At 41.0% G+C, this 18,715-nt stretch overlaps 1 protein-coding gene and 1 non-coding gene across 10 annotated transcripts in view; both read right to left on the bottom strand.

Annotated features, from left to right (window-relative positions):
* Window positions 1-18,715, bottom strand: part of RBMS3 (RNA binding motif single stranded interacting protein 3) — a 1,620,164-nt gene that overhangs the window by 1,426,259 nt on the left and 175,190 nt on the right. The gene's annotated exons all lie outside the window — the stretch shown is intronic.
* The window catches only part of LOC108177938 (uncharacterized), a 148,200-nt gene continuing 130,075 nt past the window's right edge, over window positions 591-18,715 (bottom strand). The window contains exons 2-3 of the transcript XR_016232888.1: window positions 861-1,070; window positions 591-721 (exon numbers count right to left, since the gene is read on the bottom strand). This is a non-coding gene — a transcript (uncharacterized LOC108177938). The remainder of the gene's footprint in view (window positions 722-860; window positions 1,071-18,715) is intronic.

Below are 18,715 nucleotides of genomic sequence, written 5' to 3'. Positions count from 1 at the left end.
CAAATTAAAAAAAAAATAATAAAAATGTATTTTTGATGTAAGGATCAGTACTGGACAAATCAAACCCCACAGCCTCATTTACTTGGCAGCCTGGGATTCCTTTTCAGAAAATCACTAGGATTAGAATTTGTTCATAAATGAAGCTAATTTTGGCAAAGAATTACAGTTTTTTCAAGCAATTCTTTTTTTATATATTTCCAAGGGCCAAGAAAAGGAAAAGACAAGAAAGAAAAACAAAGCCAACCAGTCCAAAGCATCCAGAACCATGTGTTACGTGGGTGATGGCAAAGGAAAAGAGTCCAATCCAGAGCTGTAGCACAGCACACTTGAGTCTGCAGTGAGTGACACGGCTTGAGTTCTGCTCCAGCACTTGCGGGCTCTTCTGCTGCCTTTCTGTCCCACAGACCAGCACATCTTCCTCAGGATCCCTCAGCAGCCCCCTGGACACCCGAGAAGATGCTCTGTCCTCTTGCCAAGAAGTGGAGCCTGTGGGAGGACACGCATAGAAAGTTCCATCAACCAAGGGGAAAAAAAACAGACAGCTAAAGAGTGATGGGGTGGAGGAGGACAGGGACGTGCATGGGTCCTCACCTGGTCCCAGGTTGTTTCTTGCTGCCCCTCCAGAAGCATAGCTTTATGCTTGGGAACAGAGAGTGGCTTGGAGTCTTGGAGATTTGTGGTGAGCTCATTGCGGTACCCATCGCCTCGCAGGCTGTGATGTCTGTTGACAAGAACATAAAATAAATACCCCAGCATCAATGGCCCATGGAATCTTGAGGAGACACAACAGAGCAACACGGACATACAGAAAGGAGGGAAGGGAGGACAAGAGAGAATAAAACTCAGAAAGGATACTCTACCTGCCACCTGTCCCTGGAACTCCCCTAGGCAGGCGTATCCTGGACTGGAGGCTTGAGGTGATTCTAAGACCGCCCAGAGGTCTCAAAGTTCTGAAAGGTCAGGAGGCACTGTTCCACTGCCATGCGGGCACCTGAACTCAAAACTCAGCTCCTTGAGAACCTTATCCAGCCCGGCCCCAATTCTCCCGAGCGGATCCTGTCACTGAAATACTATATAACAGAGAGCAAAACGCAGTTGAAAATTAGCGGGAGGTCCTCCTTGTTCCTGTACCCGAGGGTGGTAGCCAGGGAAAGTCGATAGGGATAGGGATAGGGTAGGGTGTATACCACCACACGGTCTTCATTTTAGTGGTTTCAATGATCGGGTGAGCCCATTCCACTTCCCATCCATGTGACAAAAAGCTCTAAGATGATTCCTCCAGTCCCACGGTCCATGCCCTTTGGTTCAACCTAGCATTGCTTGCTGATTCACAGGCATCCTCCAGCCCCCAGGGAGTTTCAACCCTAGCCAGGTTTCCTGCCTGGGGCAGAACTGCACACCTGGAGGGTGAGAGACACCTGGCTTCACTTGTGACCCTTCTTCCCCAAGTTCATGGAAAGCCCAGTGCTACCACTTTGTCTCTCGCAGAACTACTTCCCCAGAACACACAGGGCAGGGAGCACAGTGAAGAACAGAGGCTGGGAATCAAGTAGGAGCGCTTCCAAGAGAGACAGGGCGAGAAAAGCATACAAAAGCAATGTGTCCAAGCAATCCAAACTACCAGTTGTAGACCAAAGGTCAGAGGCTGGTGGCAGTGGTCTGTCTTGAATACATGTAATAAAACAGGCTCATTAACCATTGAGAATTAAATAATAATGATGAATCTAAAAGTCAGTCTGCTTTTCACTGTCACCAAACACTGGCAATTCTAAGCAATGCAGGTGACAAAGTCTTGTCCCCACACAGGCAGATGCCCTCCTTGGCCCCTCACTGCTTACTTCTCCTGGTATCCTGATGCTACCAAAGCCCTTGCTATGTGCTCCCCTCTGCCCAGAAGTCCCTTCCCCAAATCCCATTGGCCCACATCTTACTCAATCTCAAGTCCCATTTCAAATGTTCTCTCTTCGATAAAGCTTCTCATGACCCTTTGGCTAAGAGTGGTTTCTTCCTCTTGACCCATAGATGATTTATCTCCACTTTTTTGTTTATGCTTAATATTTCAATATGAAAATATGTTGTCTTTCCTATTAACAGGCATTAAGACATGTTGAAAAGTACATAAGATTTTGAGTTAGGTGGGGTTAGAATTCTATTTTTTTTAAGATTTATTTATTTATTTGAAACTCAGAGTTACAGAGAGTGGGAAATGAGGAGGGAGAGACAGAGAGCAAACTAGCGAGCTCTTCCATCCACTGGTTCACTCCCTAGATGGCCGCAACAGCCAGGGCTAGGCCAGGACAAGGCCAGGAGTCCGGAGTTTTCTCCGACTCTCATGTAAACTGCAGGGACTCAGGCACTTGAGACATCTTCCTCTGCCTTTCTCAGGCCCTTAGTAAGAAGCTGGATCAGAAGTGGAGCAGCCATGACTTCAACCATACCCATACGAGAAGCTGGCATCAAAGGCAGTATCCTTACCCACTATGTCACAATGCCAGCCCCAGAATCCTGGTTTTTACCATCAACTAGCTGTGAAATGCTGTGCTAGTTATTAAACCAACATAGCTTGTTTCCCCATGTATAAAATGGGGAGAATATCACCTATCTTAGAGTGTTACTGCATTAAACCAGATTATGTACATAAAATATCTAAACTGAGATAATATATTCTCTACAGTTGTTTTTCTACTCTCTTCCTTAAGGGAAAAAAATCATATTCTTGCAGCTTTGTCTTCCCCTCCCCACTTGTGAAGAACTTGAATAATCTATCAGGATAAGTCACAGGAGCAGGCATTTATCCCAGTGGTTAAGAAGACTGTGCCTCATATCTGAGTGCCTGGTTTAGATTCCTGGCTCTGACTCCAGCTTCTTGCTGATGCAGACCCTGGAAGGCAGTGGTAATGGCTCACATAATTGGGTCTCTGCCATCCCCACTGGAGACCTGAATTGCATTCTCTGCTCTTGGCTGCAGTCCCAGCCCAGTCCCAAGCACTGCAGGCATTTGAGGAGTGATCCAGTGGCTGGGAGCTCAATCTGTCTGTCTGCTTCTGTAACCAGGGAAACAGGTGCCACAAAATATGCAGGGTATAAAAATATGGAGGGTACCGAAAATGAGAGGACAGGATACTTATCACCCATACGTGTTTGGAAGATGAAATGAGGGAATGTGTGTTAAGTGTGTAGATCAGGCTCTAGGGCAGGTTATGCGTTGTAGAAAGGAATGCTAAATAAAAATACTCTTGTGAGTTAATGCAGGATCCAAGCCACCATGCAGTTCTCCAAACATAAATTACAAAGAACTTCCTCCCCCTTCTTCAAGCTCCTCCTCAGGGTCCTCAAATGCACACATCAGGGAGAAAACAGAGATGGCAGCAACATAATATGTTAGTGCTAAAAGACTTTTTTTCCCTGGTAACACATATTAAGAATTTACAATGTGCCAGGTCCCACACTAATAACTTTATAAACTATACCTCATTAAATCCTCACCTGAACACCATCGCTGTCTGACAGATACAACAACTGAGGCACAGAGACTGGGTTAAGTGACCTGCCATGCACAGCCAGGTGCAGAGCGAGGTTTGGACACTAGGTTTTGAGTCACATCCTCAATCACCATGAATCCATCACAGAACTTCTGCGATGAAGCGAATGATCTGTGCTGCTTAACATGACAGTCACTCATCGCATTTAGTGAGTACAGAAAAGGAGCCATGGAGGCCAAGCAGCTGAATTTTAAATTTTTCTTGCTTTTCATTAAGCTTAACTCACCCCATGTGTCCAGTGGCTACCATCTCGGATGGTGAAGGAAGCCTTATGGTATCTCGGAGACCACCTCGTTCAGGCACCCAGCTGGGCGTTTGGGGATGAGAGGTGCTGTCACTGCTGTGTGCTCGTTCTGTCAGGCCTACAAGTTGGTAAGATGCTCAAAGTCCAGGAGCATAGAACCCCCTTCCATAACTGTCCAGGATGCCTGGTGCCATGCTCTGTGGAAGGAATGCTGGTTCAAACAGGACTGATGGACAAGATGCCATAGAGGTCAGGGCTGTGTGTCCTACAGGCTTGTCAAGGAAGAGAAAGCTCCTAGCAGAATGCATTACCATGCTGTTCTTAAGTCCCTGAAGGAGAGCCTGGAAGTCCACAAGGGAAGCTGGCGCTGGCACAGGAGACTGGAGCCACGTGGTATGTGGTGAGCCCTGCAGCCACAGGGTGTGAGAGGCTACGGAATCAGATCTGCTCCCTTTGCCTCCTTCTGGAGAACAGTGAACTCTGAGACAATTGCAGCTCCATGAGCCAGATGGACCAAGGTGAGACACATGCCTAGAAGACCTTTTGTGAAAACCCTGGGCCTTGTCCACAAAACAGTAGCCGTGTGATGCACTGAGCACCTCAAAGTGCACCACAGAACTGAGTGCTACAAGGTTTGGGCTCAAAACAGGTAAACAGGACTCTTGACTGATCCTATGGTTCACAACCAAAATGTTTGTTGGACATTTAACAACAGCAGGTGATGATAAGTATTAATATCACACCCTGCCTAAGGCTCTTCTCTCTCTCGTGGGCAAGGAGGATTTCATGGCCTTTCCACTTGCCTGGTTCCCTGCCTAACCAGAAAAATAAACTAGTGTATGAGACATTCTAGGTCTATAATCTTATTAGCTATTTCCCCTAGGACAAGGAAATCCTAAGGACCTTCTGAATTGAGCCAAGGTGAAATGACATTCAATGTTACTTCAGAGCTCAGTATTTTGTTGCATTATTTTTAAGCCTTTTACAACTGACAATCAAGATAAGGTATTGATTAAACTGATCACTCTGCATCCTTTTGGCTGCTAAACCAGCTCACTCTAATATAGCTGGGGCCTCTCCTGGTTGAAACTCATGTTCAAGAGCAAATGGCCACCAGAGACGCATGCATTCAGCATCCCACAGAAACCTTGCCACAGCAGCAGGTGCACAGAGCAGACCTGCCCACAGAATGAAGCTTCTCCCAAGCCGTGGGATTCTCAAGAACATTTCTTAGGCTTTGTCTGGGGAAAGCACACCACATACCCCTTTACATAAATCCTGCTGACTGAGGACACTTTAGATTCTATAGAAGCTTTCTGAAAATAATTCCAACCTGAACAGAAAGGCCAGTCCTCTACAGAGACCAGACTGTTTGTTCCCCCATCACATGGGAAACTTGAGGAGGCCCCCACAATGACAAGCAGACAGAGCGATGCGTTAATTCATCCAGAATTGAACTGCTCATAGAATTACAAACAGCTGTCCCAAAGGCCAGGCGAAAACCCAGAATGGAGAGGGGCATGGAAGGGAAGCACAGTAACCACCACAGAGCTCTGAGCACCAAAGATGAGGGCACCCATAACCAAGTCTCACGATCTTCCTCTCACTTCCTCCTCCATCTACAGAGAAATACTTCACCCCACAGTCCACAAGTCCTCTTCAGAAATAAATAACCACTTATGTACATAGTATTGAAAGTGCACATAATAACCAGACCAGTCCAACCTCAGAGTGAACTCATCTGGTGATTTCTAAAGGGTTTTGCACAATATTTTTATTTTTAAAATTTATGTAGTTTCACTTCATTTGAATAGCAGAGAGAGAGAGAGAGAGAGATCTTCCATTAGCTGGTACACTCCCCAAATGCCCACAATAGCTAGGGCTGGGCCAGGAGCCAGGGACTCCATCTGGGTCTCCCACAGAAGTGGCAGGGACCAAAATACTTGAGCTGTCATCTTTCTCCCAGGATGCACATTAGCAGGAAGCTGGATCAGAAGGAGAGGAGCTGGGAAGCAAAACCAGGCACTGCCAATCGGTGTCTAAGCCACTGTTCCAATTGCCTACATCATTGATTTGCACATTATTTTGGGGAGAAATTTGCTGCCCAATTTCCTCGCATGCACTTTAAGAAATACAATGCCAATGGAATGTTTAATTACAGTCACCTTCTACCCTACATGTCTACTGAAGAAGTAGAACAGCAAAATGGAGAAAGGAAATACAGTTCATTAAGCTTGTTCACTCTGGGTTCCTTGCATGCAGGAGCAAAGAAATGGAGCTTGAAAACGATGTCTCAGGTTGCCAACAATTGTGTTCACACATTAGGAAGACTTCACTGCTCTCTTAAGAGTCATGTTGAAATATTTCTTGCTTTCTTAAGGGTCATGTTAAGCAATGATGCTTAAGTTTCCATTGAATTTATTATTGGCTATTTAACTTGTAGTGAGTTATAGTCCTTTGATAGTCTCATCTACATCTAAAGTAGCTGAATACTAAAGAGTATCTTATTTGAAGTCAATTATTAACCTGCTAGTCTCAAGTGCTAAGATGGTTTAATATCTGTCCCCTTAGTTTTATAGCAATTCCTTTCTTTTACCACCTCTCAAATGCCTTTTGTCCACAATAATCTCTAGGTTTTATTAATCAAGAATGGACAAGGGAGTGTTTATTGAGTGTTTTTATGACACTGATAGTGCTTCCAATAAGACTAAAATTCCTAGGTAAACATTTTTATTCACATTCTTAACTTTGACAATGGGAGTACCAACTCACTGAAATGCAAATCCATCCCTTATACACACTGCTTTTACAAGCTCCCTAATGCCCTAGCAGAGTGCTGGAGACTAAGTCAAGGTGACTGTATTTTCTGAATAAAAAAATCTGATGCTCCCTGTAATTACAAGTGTCTTGCACTACTGCCAAGCCAGGATTGGGGATTCCCCGGTTCCTGATGAAGGTGATGCCAGCAAGTCACCTCCTGGAGGACTTCCAGTTTTTTCCCATTTACTTCTCTGCTAATTTTACATGTAACCTACTAGCGGAGATGGGCAGGAGGTAAGGATGAAATAGGAAAAGAAGAAAGTTTTGTCTAAATGACTTCTGGCATTCCTATTTCCTCCAAGCTCCATATTCTAAGAATGGAAACTCTAAACAAGATCTCAATGTAAAAATGTATTTAATATGAAATTACTTAATAATGCAAGAATTTTGCCAGCTCTTCATACCAGAAAATGAGGCCAAGGAAATCTCTGTGATCAGCCCACAGGACAAGGCACAGGACAGAGCTAAGAGGTTCTAGTCCCAAAAGTTTGCTCTTACCGCCCCCCCCATACTTCTGCTCACAGGTATCAGAAGAAATGTCATTCCTGGGGAATGCTGGGAGTGCAGCCAGTTGTGACTTGGCTGGGAGAGGCACCCAAGAAATAATTGCATTCTGTTCATTACTGAGAGATATTTGTGATATCTAACTTTAAACAATTCAATGGCCTCATCTTGATTATAGCTATGTGAGCTATGTGTAGCTCACATAGCTTCAGACATGACGCAAAATTGCTCTCAACAACTGGAGCTGTCAATGAAAAAGTCCCCTTCGCTACTGCCAATAGAAGATTGTTAAGGTCAGCTACCAAAATGGCTTCAAATAAAGTTTTTGCATCTGAGTATACACCGGTAAATTTCCAATCTATCAATCGTTCCAAATCTGTGACCCAAAGGAACCAAGTTCCCAGGCAGGAAATGAATATAAATGTAGTTCACATTTGTCTTTGTGTGGCCTACCCAGACACAAACAGATTACTCAACCAAGGCAAACACGTGCGGTGCCAGCATCAAACCCAAGTGGAGACAGGGCCAATTATGACTCGGCTTGCCTTCCTGAATTTGAAATGTCATTTACACTGGAGAAACACTCGGTCTCTAAAAGCCCCATGAAAGACAAACTATCCTATCATAACGTGCATTCCAGTGGATGTCATGAGGAGGAAACCAGGTGGAATAGGCAACTTGCTCTGCTAGGTTACAAATCTTTCAATTCCTCAGTATTGGAGAAGTAGAAATCTTTAATCTAGAAGCCATCAGAAGACAAATGCCCTGGAGGTTAACACCAACAAATCAAGAAGGCTGGGTGAGCACGACATGAAGCTGGAAGGCATACAATTCCATTCTAGTGGTCACTGGCCATGAGGTTATTAGAGCCCAGATAGCTTTGTTTTGTCAGGAGAATCCAAAAATCTAGATCAATTATAGGATGCTTCCCAATGTTAGAATGTTGGCAACTGCAACATTTTTAATTATTGTGTAGGCAAACAAGGCAAATCTATGGGTTAGATTTGACTTGGCAGCAGCCAAATTCATAGGTTCCTTCTGTAGATAAAATCAGACATGGAAAACATCGAATTTCAATGGTGTTAGTATAAGCAGGGTGTACCAAAAGAGCATCAGCCTTGGAATCAGGACATGCTGTCCTCAATCTGCCAGGTTCTTAAGGGGGAAAGGGAAACAAATCACTTGGCTTATTTTTTAAAATTACGTGTTTGTTTGTTTGAAAGGGAAAAGGAGGGAGAGAAGGAGAGTGAGGAGAGGATGAAAGAATGAGAGTGAACCTGTCTCCTGGTTCACCTCCCAGATGCCCACAGCAGCCAGGCCTGCGTCAGGCCCAAGCCAGAAGTCTGGAATTGCCAGAATCTAGGTCTTCCATACCCCAGTCCTTAAGTCATCACCTGCTGCCTCCCAGGATGCACATTAGAAAAAGCTGGATTGGAAGCAGAGGTGGGACTTGATCCCAGGCACTCCAATAGGGGATGCAGGCATCCCAAACACTGGCTTAACCTACTGCACTACAACATCTGCCCCTCACTTCGCTCTGGGAAGTTTGACTCCCTCCTATATAGAATGTAAACCTCAAGGTCATTTGCGATTTACATCAACATGGGCTAAGATGCATGAAAACCACTCAGCACACTGCCAAGTATATGATACCATGGTTCACTCTGTCTCTCCACTCCCTCAATTGAAAATTTGAGATAATGGTAATTTTACCTCAAAGGAGCCGTTGTTCGGAGTAAGTGGGATAATACAAGACAAGGGTGCATGTAACAGTGCCAGACAGAGAGTAAGTTCTTTAAAGTGTTTGTTATTATAATAATTGTGCATAACCAAGAAACAAATTTTTAAGCCAGAAGTTTCACAGACACTGACACAGTGACCTAAAGAGGAAGACAGTTTATTAAAGCTCTGCTAGTGTGTAGCAAATTCAGAATCAAGAAATTAGTTTCCTGACTCCCATCCAATAAACTTTTCCTTGAAGCTTTAGTTCCTGTTAAAGTCCTGGCTCCCCAAATCCTTTTAATCTGAACTGGTTTCATCAATATAGTAAACATTAATCAACAGGCTGGTGTCATTTTTGTTGTTGTTAATGACTGATGGGATTTAATGACTATACCTTAAATTACTGGTAAAGTATGGAAAGGGTTGGGAGAAAACACTTCCATAAAATCTAATAAATAGTTTATGCTTTCAATAAAGTTTAAGAATCAAGTACTTTTATGGTTTTTAAAAACTGTATGAAATGACCTGCATTCTGATTCATTTCATAAAATTAGAATTTTATTCTATTTTCTATGACAGTCCTGAAACCAGCATCCCTCATCATCACAAATAATATGTTTGAAGTTGACAGAAAAAGAATGTTATCCTATTTAGGTAGACAAACAAAGTTGTCCTAAGCCACTGTTCAGGTAAACAGAGCTTAGGTATATCAACACTGTCAGAGAAAAACAAAACACTCAGGAATCCAACATTTCCTCCTACAGAAGGAAAACTGCAAAATATATTTGAGGTCCAAGAAAATGGACAATATTATAAAAATCAACCAAAATACAAGCTTCTAAAACATGCAATTCCCTTTAAATACAGACCTGGAGATAGGGCTCTATTTGTTAAAACTTGTTCATCGCCTACACCTCTGATTCATCTGCACTCCATATTCTTTGTTCGCTTCAGTTCTTCACATCTTGTCTCCCTTTGGGACCTGATGCTCTAAAATACCCGGTATTTTTTCTCACGTTCCCATGCAGGCAGCATGATTACCATATTGGGATCCTCTACTCAGAAAGACCTCATTAAATACGTGCAGCCTCGTCATTTAATCAGCCCTGGAGTAGGCCCTTGGAAGATCCTCACAGAATTTTGGCCTTTCTCTCCAAGAATTTCCGCATTCTGCTGCTTCACTCGTGTTTCCTACAATTTCCATTTCTTTAAAGACTGAACAAATACAACTAGGGGTCAGTCACTGATATACCCCATTCAGGCACATTCACTCAAAAAATGGCAATCTGTAGCCAACTGTAGAATTAATAATAGCAATAAACTTAAAGTTTTTATTATTTTAAAATATAGGTGAGAGGCAGAAAAAGACAGAGAGCTCTCAATTACATGCTCACTCCATAAATGCCTAGAATGACCAAAGTTGGACCAGGCAGAAGCCAGGTCTGCCATGTGGGTAGCAGGGACCCAACTACTTTGAGACACTACCTACTGCTTCCCACAGATGGCATTACCTGGCAGTTAGATAGGGGAGTAGAGCTGTGACTCAACCCTGGCACATCAATGTAGGATGCAGGTGTTCTAACCACTGGCTTCAACTGCTAGGTCGAATGCCTGCCTACAATAATAATAATCTTTAAAGCCTTTAAGGCTCGATACAAATCATCTTATTTATCTACTTATCTCTGAATATATTTGACAGAGTTAACCTCGCCTTGACAATATTCTCTGTCTCACCAAAGTTTGATTTTACTAGTACTAAATATTCATCCTTCTACCTCCTTGACCATATTTTAAGCTACTGCAAAGAAAAACAAAACAGTATTATTGGCATCTGGAAACACTTCCTCTACCCAATAGCTACTAATGTCCTGCACTTAGTAGGTATCCTGGTAATAACTTGTTAATTGAAGTGTGGCCCAAATTTATGTCGAGTAATCATTTTAAAATCTTTTAATGTTTGAAGGTTGTTGTTAGAGTTCTTATGGGAGAAAACAGAGGTGTATTCATTACGATGCCTGGCAAATAGGATTTCCTTTGCCCTTCTAGTTTGTTACACCACTGGAATATGCAGCTGGTTAGAAATCACATCCATCTAGCATGGCAGATCCATCAAGGACCCCAATGAAGATACTAACACATGAGTTGGTTCAAGCAGGATTTATGCATTTCCATCATAGGTAATAGAGATGAAAAGGAGCCTGTCAAATCACAGGCCTGATTTGTCTGCCCAAAGAGAGTGTTCAATTAAAATGATTATTTATATATGTTCTACAGAGCTTCAAAGATGTCATTCTTCATATTCCCTTAGAACGTGGTAAGGGGTAAACAGTCTGGTATTTGCAGGTGAAGCATAGCATAACTGAATAATCCCACATTCCTTAGAGACTGAAGCTCTGTGTCCTGAGCTTAGACAATGGGGGGCTGTGGCCACAGATTTCAGGAGGAAGACATGCTGGCAGGTTAAGAAAGAGCTAATTATAATGAAGCTTACTGTCATTTTATGGGCATGACTTTATAGAATGAGGCTATGCATTTCTACTTAAGTACTGTTTACAATTCACATATTCAGTTGCAAACTGAGCAGCAGTGGCTGACCATGGCTCCACAGGCTAAAAAAAAAAAAATCAAAGCATAAATTGCATAATAACTCCACCAAGGAAAGCATTTTTCCTACAAAGTAAAAATGGTTATTAAAACAATTACCTTTCTTTTTATTCAAATAATACACAGAGTAATAGCAAAAGAAATTCAAACACGTAGGTACAATTAGTTGACATATCTTAAAACCTATATATTTATCACTTACTACTCAGTCTAAGCCTGGTGATAAATACATATGTGATCAGGCCTTGAACTATCCTAAGTTTCTTGCCTTGTGTGTGTTTTTCGTGAGATTCTCTACCCAAAACTATGCATCCATTATTATGAGTATCTAAACTGCCTGTGGCCTTTCTTCATATTTAAATGCTCACTTTCTCTAACATTCACACTAATAGAAAAGTGCATCTATCTGTCTCCCTGACTATGCAGCACAGAATATTTCCTTTTACCTTTCCAATGCCCTGCCTCTGGTTTTCTTCACGGTCTTTACAAAAAAAGAAAAAAAAATATAAACAAAAGCAAGTAGCCATACACAGATTAAGATGGCGGAGTAGGGAGGGAGCTTGCTGCTTGAGTCTAGGGAAAGAGTTTGGAAAAAGAGGAAAGAGTGCAGTCTCAGGGAAGAGTTAGGCAGAAAGCTGGAGAGGAAACTGTACGGAAACTGGAGGGACACAGTGCACAAATGTGAAGGGCTAAGACAGGCACCAGTTGGGAGCGCAGCAGCTGAGAGCCTGCACAGATCCTCTGTGTGGTCCTTGCAGCAGACCAGACGAGCAATATACTCAGGAATAGAGCCAAGGTACTGGTCTCCTCTGAGGAGAGAAGCTCAGCTAAGTCTATGCCAACAGACAAGAAGAAACCTCCCCTCTGATAAGAAAAAAAAAGAGACTGACCACACCAAACCTGGGTGTGTCACTCAGACACGCACTTCACACTGGAGCAAAGAACAGAGCTCCCTGGCTGCTCCCACCACACACCTCTAGTTATTCCCTGAAAGCAGACACTCCACTAATCCAATAAAACATAGTCCAAAGATAAAAGCTGCCACAGTGAAAAATCATAGAAAAAACAAACAGGTATCCCCACAAATGCCAAATAATAAACACACGAATCCAAGAAACAGGAACAAGGAAGACAACATGACACCCCCAAAAGAATACAACACCTCAATAATAGATTGTGAAGATGATGAGATAGAAGAAATGCTAGAAATGGAATTTTAAAAATTGATAATAGGATTACTTAGAAGTAATCAGAATCAAATGCACAAGCTAATGAAATCCATACATGACATGAAAGAAAATTTCTCCCATGAAATTAAGATCTTAAAGAGAAATCAAAATGAAATCCTGGAAATCAAGAATTCAATAGCAAAATAAAAAATATAGTGGAGAGCCTTAACCACAGAATTGGAGATATAGAAGAAAGAGTATCCAACTTAGAAGACAATTATACAGTCAGATGAAACATAAGAAGAAGAAATTAGAAAACTAAAAAACACTGTTGGGAATCTGCAGGATATTATCAAATGACCCAAAATACGGGTTCTAGAAGTTTTGTAAGGCCTGGAAAGAGGGAGAGGATTAGAATCCTTCTTATTGAAATAAGAGAAAATGTCCCCAATTTGGAGAAAGCAGAGGCATCCAAATACCGGAAGCACATAGAACTCCAAATAGAGATTACCAGAAAAAGATCTTTGCTATGACACATTGTAACCAAACTTACCATATTAAAAAATAAAGAAGAGATTCTAAAATGTGCACAAGAGAAACACCAGATTACTTTCAGAGGGCCTCCAAATAGACTCACAGCAGACTTCTCATTACAAACCCTACAGGCTAGGAGAGATGGCAAGATATAGTCCAAGCCTTAAGAGGAAAAAACTATCAACACAGAATACTATAGCCTGCAAAGCTCTCATTTATGAATGAAGGTTAAATAAAGACCTTCCATAACAAACAGAAATTGAAAGAATTCATCACCACCTGTCCAATACTACAAAAGATGCTTAAGGATGTGCTGCACACAGAAATACAGAACATGGTCATCACTACGGAAGCAGGTAAAGAAAGAAAAGCTCACAGTAAAAGTACAAAGGAAATCCAAAGAAAAATAATAGGAATATTTATGGAAAAATGATAAGACAAAGTTGTTACTTATCAACAGTCAACTTGAATAAAAATGGCCACAACTCTCCAGTTAAGACACAGACTAGGTAAATGGATTAAAAAAACACAACTCATCTATTTGATGCCTACAAGAAACACATCTCACCAACAAAGATGCACACAGACTGAAGGTGAAAGGATGGAAAAAGATATCCCATGCTAACAGAAACCAAAAAAGAGCTGGTGTAGCCATCCTAATGTCAGACAAAATAGACTTTAACACAAAAATTGTTAAAAGAGACAAAGAAAAATACTATGTAATGATTAATGGATTAATTCAACAGGAAGAGGTGACTATTATAAATGTATATACACCTAATTCAGGGAACATGGATATTTAAAAGAAATGTTAAGGGTTAGAAAGGGAGACATTAATTCAAATATTAATGGGGGATTTCAATATTTCACTATCAGCAATGGACAGATCAAGCAGACAGAAAATCAATAAGAAACAACAGTTAATCCACACTACAGATGAAGTGGATCTAACAGATATCTACAGAACTTTTCATTCTACAGTTTCAAAATACACATTCTTCTTACCTGTTCATGGAACCTTATCAAAGATTTATAACACATGGAAGGCCATAAAATAAGCTTCAGTAAATTTCAAAAACTTGAAATCATATCATGCATCTTCTCAGAGCACAATGCAATGAAGCAGGAAATCAACAATTTGAATGTCTAGAACATATGCAAATACAAGGAGACTGAACAACATGCTCCTGAATGAACAGCAGGTCACTGAAGAAATCATAATAAAAATTTAAAAAATTCTGGAAATAAATGAAGATGACAACACAACATATCGAAACTTATGGGATACAGCAAAAGCAGTGTTAAGAGGAAAGTTTATAGCACTTGGTGCCTACATCAAGAAATTGGCAAGGCACCAAATAAATGAGATACCAATGCATCTTGAGGATCTAGAAAAGCAACAGAAAACCAAGCCCAAAACTAGTAGGAGAAAAGAAATAATTAAAATTAGAGAAGAAATAAAAAAATACAAAAGATCAGCAAAATGAAAATCTGGCTTTTTGAAAAAATAAACAAAATTGACACACCATTGGCACAACTAACCAAAAAGAGGAGAGAACAAAATCAATAAACTTAGAGATGAAAAAGGAAATTTAACAAAAGACACCACAGAAATAAAAAGAATCATCAAAATTATGGCAAATAACTGTATGCCAACAAACTGGGAAAACTAGAAGAAATGAAGAGATTCCTGGACACATGCAACCTACTTAAATTGATAAACGGAGACATAGAAAACCTAATCAGATGCATTACCAAGATGGAAACTGAATCAGTAATAAAGACACCCCCCCCCCCCCAACAAAGAAAAGCCCAGGACGAGATGGCTTCACTGCTGAATTCTACCAGACATTTAAAGAAGAACTAACTCAACTTCTCAAATTATTCAAAAAAACTGAAGGGGGGGGGGTCCTCCTCAATTCTTTATATGAAGCCAGTATCATATTTATTTATTTATTCATTCATTCATTCATTCATTCATTTGACAGGTAGAGTTACAGACAGTGAGAGAGAAAGACAGAGAGAAAGGTCTTCCTTCCGTTGGTTCACTATCCAAATGGCCACTACGGCCAGAGCTATGACGATCCAAAGCCAGGGGCCAGGTGCTTCCTCCTGGTCTCCCATGTGGGTGCAGGGCCAAAGCACTTAGGCCACCCTCCACTGCCCTCCTGGGCCACAGCAGAGAGCTGGACTGGAAGAGGAGCAACTGGGACTAGAACCTGGCGCACATATGGGATGCAGGTGCCACAGGCAGAAGATTAGCCTAGTGTGCCACTGCACTGGCCCCACAATTATCACATTAATTCATAACCTTGGAAAAGAGGCAGCAGTGAAATAAATTACAGACCAATTTCCCTGATGAACACAGATGCACAAATCCTCAACGAAATTCTAGCCTATTGACTCCAACAACACATCAGAAAGATTATTCACCCAAACCAAGTAGGATTTATCCCTGGTATGCAAGGATGGGTCAACATTTGCAAATCAATCAATGTGATACATCACATTAACAAACTGCAGAACAAAAACTACATGATTATCTTAACAGATGCAGAGAAAACATTTGATAAAATACAACACCCTTTCATGATGAAAACTCTAAGCAAACTGGGTATAGAAGGAACATTCCTCAACACAATCAAGGGAATTTATGACAAACCTATTGCCAGCATCCTATTGAATGGGAAAAGTTGGAAGCATTCCCACTGAGATCTGGAACCAGACGAGGACGCCCACTCTTGCAACTGATGTTCAATATAGTCAAGGAAGTTTTAGCCAGAGCCACTAAACAAGAAAAAATATCAAAGGGATTCAAATTGGGAATGAGGAATTCAAACTACCCCTATCTGCAGATTATGATTCTATATAGAGAGGATCCAAAAGACTCTGCCAAGAGATTACTGGAACTCACAGAAGAGTTTGGTGAAGTAGCAGGATACAAAATCAATACACAAGGGGCCCATGCTGTGGCTCAGTAGGTTAATGCCCTGGCCTGAAGTGCCAGCATCCCATTTGGGCGCCGGTTCTAGTCCCGGCTGCTCCACTTCCAATCCAGCTCTCTGCTATGGCCTGGGAAAGCAGTAGAAGATGGCCTAAGTCCTTGGGCCCCTGCCACTCACGTGGGAGACCCAGAAGAAGCTCCTGGCTTCAGATCAGTGCAGTTCCGGCTGTTGTGGCCAATTGGGGAGTGAACCATAGGATGGAAGACTTTCTCTCTCTCTGCCTCTCCTTTCTCTGTGTAACTCTTTCAATAAATAAATCTTTTAAAAAAATAAAAAATAAAATCAATACACAAAAATCAACAGCCTTTGTATACACAGACAATGCCATGGCTGAAAAATAACTTCTAAGATTGATTCCATTCACAATAGCTACAAAAAGATCAAATACCTTGGAATAAATTTACCAAGGAAGTTGAAGATCTCTACAATGAGAAGTACAAAACTTTAAAGAAACAGAAGAAGATACAAATAAATGGAAAAATCTTCCATGCTTATGAATTGGAAGATTCAATATCATCAAAATGTCCATTTTTCTGAAAGCAACCTACAAATTCAATGAGATACCAATCAAAATACCAAAGACATTCTTCTCAGATCTAGAACAAATGATTCCAAAATTCATATGGAAACACAGGAGACTACAAATAGCTAAAGCAATCTTATACAACAAAAACAAAGCCAGAGCATCACAATACCAGATTTCAAGACATACAACAGGGCAGTTATAATCGAAACAGCCTGGTACTGGTACAAAAACAGATGGATAGACCAATGGAACAGAACAGAAATACCAGAAATCAATCTAAGCATCTACAACTTATATTTGACCAAGGAGCTAAAACCAATCCCTGTAGCAAGGACAGTCTCTTCAACAAATGGTGCTAGGAAAATAGGATTTCCACATGCAGGAGTATGAAGCAGGACCCCTACCTTACACCTTACACAAAAATCCATTCAAAATGGATTAAAGACCTAAATCTACACCCCAATACCATCAAATTACTAGAGAAACTTGGAGAATCCCTGAAAGACATTGCAACAGCCATAGAGTTCTTAGAAAGACCCCAGAGGCACAGACAATTAAAACCAAAATCACCAAATGGGATTACAACAAATTGAGAAGCTTCTGTACTGCAAAAAAAAAAAGTCAGGAATGTGAACAGGAAACCAACAGAATTGGAGAATATATTAGCAAACCATGCAAAAGATAAAATATTAATAACCAGAATATATAAAGAAATCAAGAAATTCCACTACAACAAAACAAACAACCCAGTGAAGAAATGTGCAAAGGATTTAAACAGACATTTTTCAAAAGAGGGAATCCAAATGGCCAACAGACACATGGAAAAAAGCTCAGGATCACTAGCCATCAGGGAAATGTATATCAAAACCACAATGAGGTTTCACGTCACCCCACTTAGAATGGCTTTCATACAGAAATCAATAAACACATAAATGCTAGTGAGGATGTAGAGGAAAAGGGTACCCTAATTTACTGTTGGTAGGAATGTAAACTGGTAAAACCACTATGGAAATCAGTTTGGAGATACTTCAGAAATCTGAATATAGACCTACCATATGATCCAGCCATCCCACTTCTGGGAATTTACCCAAGGGAAATGAAATCAGCAAATAAAAGAGTTATCTGCACCCCCATGTTTATTGCTGCTCAATACACAATAGCTAAGACATGAAATCAACCTAAAATGCCTGTCAACTGAAGACTGGATAAAAAAAATTATGGAATATGTACTCTATGGAGTAATACACAGGGATAAAAAAATGAAATCTGGTCATTTGTAACAAAATGGATGAATCTGTAAAACATTATACATAGTGAAATAAGCCAGTCCCAAAAGGACAAATACCATATGTTCTTCCTGATCTATGATAACGAATAGAACACCTAAAAGGAAATCTGTAGAAGGGAAATTGACACTTTGAGAAGCAACGACTTAAACAGCCCTTGTCGTTATTGTCAAGGAACAGGTATTTTTTTCTTAATGGAGAATGGGACTGGGAATGAGAGAGAGAAGAGGAGGTGGGTTGGGAGATGGGGTGATAGGCCAGGTGTGATGTGACGAATCACTACATTCCTAAAGTTGTACTTTTGAAATTTGTACTGATTAAAAAAACAGCTTCTTTGGGGGGGTGGGAGGGAAGGCAAGTAGCCTACAGAAATGACAAATATTGTGAAATCTCTGATGGTCAATTTCTAATTTGGAAGGTATGTTTTTCCACAATATTAAGCAGTTTCTCAGTGCATTACACTAAAATTTACTTAACAACCCTCCTCAGCTGCTGTCTTTATTATTAGCTCACACATACACAGCTCACAGATACTATACTATTTTAGAAGGACCTGGAGTCTCCTTAATATCAACCTATTTTATACGTCCTTCCTTTAAAAATATGTAAAACATGTAAAAACAACTACACACACACAGATACACAATTTATGTGCCTAAAGGAACTACACTGTATTAGACAATTTGACACTGGATTTTACCTGGGGGCATATGGGGAATGCTGACTCAGACATGTAGAGAACATTCTGCAAATGCTAGT

The sequence above is a fragment of the Oryctolagus cuniculus genome, chromosome 4, assembly GCF_051225735.1.
Source record: "Oryctolagus cuniculus isolate XC-2025 breed Fujian yellow rabbit chromosome 4, ASM5122573v1, whole genome shotgun sequence".
Classification (NCBI taxonomy): Eukaryota; Metazoa; Chordata; class Mammalia; order Lagomorpha; family Leporidae; genus Oryctolagus; species Oryctolagus cuniculus.
This window is presented reverse-complemented; position numbering and strand designations above follow the sequence as displayed.